We start from the raw sequence: 7,761 nt of genomic DNA, 5'->3' as shown, positions 1-7,761 counted from the left end.
ACATTATTTCTCCTTCAATATTGTGTTTGTCCTGCACAGTGCGCACGTTGAAATTATCTTTTGGATGTAGGACATACAAGCTCAACGTGATGCTTTGCATGACATGCTTTGCGCTTGTAAATATATCGTTGAATGTCCCCACATTTTTTACATGCCCAGAATAGGAACGCTGAGGTTCATGTGGTTACTTCCCACAGATTACACACACCCGAAGTGAATTTGAAAACTCGACCAATGATGAAAAACTCCCATACCTACTGGGAAAAATACAACAATGCGCGAACACCAGCAGCAAGATTTGTGAACTGTTGCGACAAAAGAAGGCTAGAAACACAACCACCCTAAGGACTACAAACCATGGATTGACATCTAGACCTACTGCACATACAGTATGAAACAGAGCTGATACCTTTAAATGCATTTTGAGGAAAATAATGCTGCTATTTGTACCCTGTATATAAAATGTCACAATGCGACATAGCTCTGTTTACACAATGCTGTACCCCCTCCAACTGTATATATGTTCCCCATTTTCAACTGTTTCTATTGTATTTGTGATACTTGCTTTGGCAATGTAAACGTATGTTTTCTCATGCCAATAAAGCTCCTTTGAATTGAATACATTTTAATTGGTTAAATGCCTTGCTCAAGAGCACTTCAATGGTGCAAACTGATGGAGGTGAGTGGAAGTGTTGCTCTTTTAAAACTGAGATTCCAAGATCAACTTGGTATGTCTTCATTTCTTTTAAAGTCATGAAACGCATTCCTCAAAGCCCTGGCACTGTGCTTTTCATCCATTAGAGTGTGTTAGAATGTGTATCTGGGGAGTTTGACTCTGTCTTTTTCTCTCTTTCTCAGTTTTTCTTTGCACACACCATTGCTCCTGCCATGGAAACCGTCCAGCCTGCCAATGAAGTCTTGATCCTGCTTGTCCATCGACACATGCTTTTGGGGCGGTCGTAGCTTAGTGGGCAGACGGTTAATCATGTCTACATGTCAAAGTGTTCCTGAGCAAGATACTTAACCACCAACATCCCTTCCCCCAGGCACCCATCATGACCATCTGAGCAGCCATCAGCTTGGTGAAGCTGAAACTGAATTCCCCCCGCGGGATTAACCAAGGTCTCCCCTTACCCTTCACGCTTCGGTAGAAGTCACACACTGGATTAGGAGCCAGAGTCACAGTTGGATTCTAATATCGATTCAGAAGAGTACAGAGTACAGTATAGATTTTGGCTTTTGATAGGATCAGAACCAGTACAGTTTGGTGGGAACACTGAACTGCACTGAGCACGTAAAAATGCATCTGTTACTAGAGTACAATGCCTTGGAAAATATAGTACTTTCATACAAAATATTCATTAAAAAGGCCAGGGGTGAAAGAATGGAAATAGACATTTCTTCCCAGATATCATTCAGAATACAGATAATAATGGAAGGAGACAGCGACACACAGACACATTTAAAAACCTATAGAGACACACCACACTTTATACAATATGTTGTTAACTTGCATGCCTATTTTGTTTAAAAGAATCACATAAGGTCCACAAATTAGATTGAAAGCCTTTTTATCAGATGATAAAAAAGAACATAATATCTGAGAACTTTTACATTAACATTCTCCTATATGCAGTACATGGCATTTTAATAAGCTCACACAGGAATACATTCGCAATGACATCAATCTTATTTAAGCCTCAGCACACGTAATGTATCCAGTATGACTCAGAGTCAATACAGATATTTTTAGTCTATTAACACTTTCCCAGCCTGGCCAGAATGGCTTGTTGTGGACTAGCCGGACATTTCTATTATTGTATTCTGATCTGAGACATATTATGATTATAAGCATCAACGCACCCCCCGTCCTTCTAGGATGGCACCATTCTTTTTTTTTCTTCTTTCGATCCCCCGGTTTAAACTCACCAGAAGTATCTCGATCTGCATTGGCATATAGTGGGGATTTTGGCCGGGTCGTCTTCCCCCTGTGTGCTTCGCGTGCATGATCCGTGCACATCGAGGTAAACGAATGTAATCCAGTCCGTATGAAGCCCCCATGTCAACTTTTATCTGGTCGAAACGCTTCCTCCTACAATGAAAGTGAACGGGAATTTGGCTATAGAGAACGAAAAGCTACCAGAAGCACTTCCGGTTCAGACGGTTGAGAGAATGATCCTTTTAGATCAGCCGAAGAAGAGACGGAGGACAGCTGCAGATCGGGGTTTTATTTTTATTTTTATATAATTATCATTTATTTCGGTTTTAATGACCTAGTATGGAAAATTCCGGTCGGCTAATTTGAGTACAGAAGAAGTACGGTTTAATCCGGTTTTAATATTAAGTGGCTCCACGTGGCTGAGAAAGAGTTAATGGACCTGCATGCTCCTGTGTGTGGAATCCGTCAATTTTCCACCTTGGCTTTACCTACGGTCTACAAACTACGGAGAGGGGAAAACTATAGTTATTGCAGAGAAAGCCAATCATGTGGATCTGAGGATGCACGCACATGGGAACAGCGTGGTCATGATGGTCAGTTGTCTGTGACATTAGTATCTATGATGTATGACTCAGAATTTGGCCCGATCAGACCCCGATTGACTTCTATTATAAAATGTACAGTATGTTGTATATTTCAAAGTAAATAACATACAAATTGTGGAGGTATTTCTGTAGCCTACTGGCAATGTGCACACTGGCACTGATCAGTCCAGCAGTTTGGGAGATTAGTTCCAGACACCCGCGCACGCGTACACGCACACACACACACACACACACACACACACACACACACACACACACACACAGTAGACGACTAGATGTCGTAAAAAAAAAATACTACAGGAGCAATTTCCCTAAATCATGGCTCCATTAAAACTTATTTTGGCTCATACTGTACTAATGTCAGAAGAAGAATACTGATGAGAATGAGATTGTTGTCTCCTGCTGCTTAATCAATGGCGCTAATAGGTCCTCCCCGGCGCTATAGTGATATAGTGATGCTATATTTAGGTCTCAGGCCGTGTATTCGTATAGAGTAGCCAAGTCATCACCCCACCCTGTGTGACTGATGAATGGTTTTCAGCCTCCTCTCCAACCGCTACTTCCTGCATGGGGGCTGATGCACCATGTTCACATGCATCACACATGGCATCACGCCATGGAGACTTGAGTTCAATAATATTTTTTTGTATTTATCGCATTCCTAAGACAAAAAAATAATAATGATTATAGTAAATTTACCATCATTGATTCCGGAAGGGGACCCATGATGCATTTGAGTACCCATCCGGAATCAATGGGGTCACATTTATTGTCTTAGGAATGCGACAAAAAACAACAAATATTATTCAACTCAAGTCTCCATGGCGTGAGTAATCAATAGAAAAACTTTCATTTTGGGGGTGAACTACTCCTTTAAGCAGGGCATTAAGCATGACATCAAGCATCGCATTAAGCCTACCGTCAAGTACGGCATCAATCATGGCATGAAATATGGCAATTAGTACTACATGCCCTGCATGAGTGTGGCATCAAGCATGGCATGTAGCAGACACCCATCTTTCAGTGCCAGACACACAAAGGTGCATTGCATGCACACAGACCGTGCGCACGTACACTGATAAACACCTCGCAGGTACAGCAGGTGCACATTCGCACCTTCGTCTCACTTGGGTGCACGCATAAACGTGTGAACCTAAGCACGTGTGCATACAGTATGCACGTGCGCGCGCACACACGTGCACACACGTGCACACACACACACACACACACACACACACACACACACACACACACACACACTCTAACTCGCTATAACCACAGTAGGAAAAACATTAGCCGAAGAACTCAATCTGCTCAAACTTAGTTTCCATGGGAACAACAGTCTCTCTCTCTCAGTTTCTCAGTCCGTTTCTGTCTCCATCACCAATCCATTTTAATTAAAGCTTGCGAGATGCCAAAGGCTAAGCCATCAACTCCAGTCAATGGCTTCCTGTCTGTGGCCTGTCATTATTTGCTTCGACATTCCACCTTCAGCTCTCATCTAACTGCACCCCCCCCCCTCACCCACCCTGTCCACTTACCCAGTCTTTCTCTGATGGTTTGTTTCTTTCTACGTAGCACGATGGTGTCACTCGCTGAAAATAGCCGGTCAACAATAAGCTCGCCATGCACGTCACGCTTTGTAGATAAGCTATTTTGGCAAATCAGGATTAAGTCACCTCCTTTCCACCACTATCACTCTCTCTCTGTTTACAAGCCATGTAAGCAGGGCGTCACAAGGGGGGGAGGGGGGAATAGCAGATCTACAAGCTCAGCCACGCTGCGAGCTTGTAGATCTGCTATTTTTCTAAAGTCGTGAAAATGTGTGCAAATCTTTGAATTAATGTATTTTTTTGAACTTTTGTAACTACATTTTTGATTCTGGGGGGGGGGGGGGGGGGGGGGTTCCTGGAACTAAATGTTTTGAGATGCGGGTCTGTGGCCAAATATATATCACTTTGGGGGTCGTTCACATTAAAAGGTTTGAGCACCACTGACATAGAAACAGAGGTTTTTCAAAAAACCTGAGAAGGAAGAAATATTGAAAGACTTCAAAAATAGCAGATCTACAAGCTCGCAACGCGGCACTCGGTGCCGCGCTGTGAGCTTGTATATCTGATATTTTTCTTTTTTTTTTATACTTTATTGGGTCAGTCAACATGTAACATTTTCTTAAATACCTGTATATATATATATTTCTTTTTTTACATGTCTTGTCCCTTGTGGACATTTTGACCCATTTTTTTAAAATCTTTTTTAACATGTGTAAAAAACCCATCACCTACATAACAAGATAAAACACTACACAACAAAAAATATATATATATATATATATCTGCTATTTTTCAATAGTTAAAGCACAAAATAATGCGTAATAACACTCCCAGTCTAAATGGGTTAAACCCTATCCCCCTATGATTCATGGGGGGCCCGCAGTGAATCCTTGTACCCAGGGCCCAGAATTCGGTGCGACACCCCTGCATGTAAGACACCAGCCTTTTAACCCCTCTCTATCGCTCTCTCATACAGTTAGCCCTGTTCACTCAGCCATCGTAGGATAAAATCAATGAGATGAAAAACTAAGCCTGTCAAAGGAGGAAGCATAGAAAAAAGGACAGTCCTTAATTGACAACAAAAGCAACAGCGATAAGCTGATTTATTACAAGTTGTAGCAAACTGCCGTCTCGCTTAATAAACACCCGCCGCAACCACCCACCCACGCACTGCAGATCCTGAAGGTGGATATAGGAGGAATTAAATATCACGTTCTTGTTGCTAATTTCATTCTTCACGCGTGTTAATTCCGGGCTAATTAATGTGCAGGTGGAACGAATCTGAAACATTTGACCTCTGGCATTAAAAATAAGTCCCACAATCCTCCTGGGTTGTCATGTGGTGTGTGCATTTGGGACATCCCAGGTTCTCAATTCAACGAGATTTGATTGATGTGCGCAGGGGTGTCCGAATTCTGGGCCCTGGGTACAAGGATTCACTGCAGGGCCCCTGTGCTTTAACTATTGAAAAATAGCAGATATACAAGCTCACAGCGCGGCACCGAGTGCCGCGCTGCGAGCTTGTAGATCTGCTATTTTTTGAAAAATCATGAAAATCTTTGGATATTTCAAATCCTTCTGAGGTTTTTTGAAAAACCTATGTTTCTATGTCAGTGGAGCTCAAACCTTTTCATGTGAAGGACCCCCAAAATGGTATGTATTTGGCCACGGAACCCCATCTCAAAATATTGAGTTCCGGGGACCCCCCCCCAGAAGCAAAATTTGAGTTACAAATGTTCGCTTAAAAAATACACATATTCAAAGATTTGCACACATTTTCACGACTTTTCAAAAATAGCAGATATCCTCGCTGCCGCGCTGTGAGCTTGTATATCTGCTATTTTTCAATAGCTAAAGTATAAAATAATTAAGGCCCCCTCCACCACCTTGGGCCCTGGTAACTCAGTCCCACTTTCCTACCCCTTGTGACGCCCCTGGATGTGCGAGTGCGCGCGCGTGTCTGCACATGGCATTGTGCGCCGAGGTGCAGAGACTAATTGGGACGGCGCATATTAATTCATTAAAATGTTTCCCCTTCTGGTTTGGCGTTTCAAATCTAGGCCTCCTCTGTGGACGCTGAGGTGTCCTAAAAGGTTCCTGAAAGAAATAAAGATTAATTATTCTCAGGTAATATCCAGAGGGCCGGGAAGGGTGACGTACGTCTGCCATGTGTGGGGTGCGAATTATTCACAGCGTCTGTCTCCAACTTCCTCCTTCTGCTTAATTTAACCACTTAAGCCCTATAATCTTTGTCACATTTGTTTGAAAATGTTCCCCTGTCATGCTCAAAATAGGGACACCGGGTTGAAAGTGGTTTTAAAGGGCAATTCCCGGCTAAAACATATGCCCCCCTTTATTTGCCTTTTATCATATTCTTCCTACCTGGTTTGGTGGATTTCTGTTATTGTCGCCCCTCTTCAGGGATCTCTCGAGTCGTCTCAACCCTTCCTCTCAGCGAAGATGCGGCAAAATATACACAGACAAAAGCGCACATTTTTGTCGTTCTAAAGTAACTTTTTTCTTTTATAATTATTTTTATAGTTCCAAGAGACGAATCGACGTGCTGTTAGATCCACCACTTGCAGTACTTGATGAGAAGACGGCTCTGTTTACTTTCCAGAGAGCTTAGGCGATTTCCGGTTACTACGCTTTATGAAGAAAAAAAGTTACTTTGGAACGACAAAAAACAGCGCTTTTGTCTGTGAATATTTCGCCGCATTTTCGCTGTGAGGAGGGGTCGGGACGACTCGGGAGATCTATGAAGAGGGGCGACAATAATAGAAATCCACCAAACCAGGTAGGAAGAATCATGATAAAAGGCAAATAATGGGGGGGCATATGTTTTAGCCGGGAATTGCCCTTTATGAACGATTAAGAACTGAGCTTCAAGCGAACTAAATCCTTGTTACACAATGATGCTTGAATATCGATTCTTTGTCAAGCGATACTGCCATGTCATGTCATGAAGAATAAATTGAAATTTCCCCTGAAACGGAGTGTCCCCGAATGTGTTCCGTGTCTCGTCGTTATGCTAATGTATCCTTGAGAGTCAATGTCCACATGTCATAGCACCCTTGTGTGTGTGTGTGTGTGTGTGTGTGTGTGTGTGTGTGTGTGTGTGTGTGTGTGTGTGTGTGTGTGTGTGTGCGCGCGATGCCTGCATGTGCATGGGGCCCATAGGCCCTGCTGCCGGGGACTGGATTGAGAACGGTTGCCATAGCAAACTGCTTAGTATTGACTTCTGGCAAAGAGCGAGCTCCTCTGGTTTTTGTCCTATCATGTGTGCATGTGTGCACGTGTGTGTGTGCCTGCCTGCGTATGTACGGTATGTGTGACTGTGTGTGTGTGTGTGTGTGTGTGTGTGTGTGTGTGTGTGTGTGTGTGTGTGTGTGTGTGTGTGTGTGTGTGTGTGTGTGTGTGTGTTTGTGTGTGTGCGCGCATGTGTGCGAGCGTGTGTGTGTGTGTGTGTGTGTGCGTGTGTGCACGTGTGCGTTTAAGCCGTCAGTCTGAGAAAGGCTTTCGTTACAGTTAAATGAAACAAGCAGATAGCAATCAGCTAAAGGGCACAATGAACGTTGTGCAGAGCCACCGAATACAATAGCACCAGACTGTGACCTCCAGCCACTCTGTGTGTGCGTGTGTGCGCTGTATTAGTACTCTTGTG

This window comes from Nannobrachium achirus (assembly GCF_963921795.1).
Source record: "Nannobrachium achirus genome assembly, chromosome: 10".
Lineage (NCBI taxonomy): Eukaryota > Metazoa > Chordata > Actinopteri > Myctophiformes > Myctophidae > Nannobrachium > Nannobrachium achirus.
Note: the sequence above shows the minus strand (reverse complement) of the source record.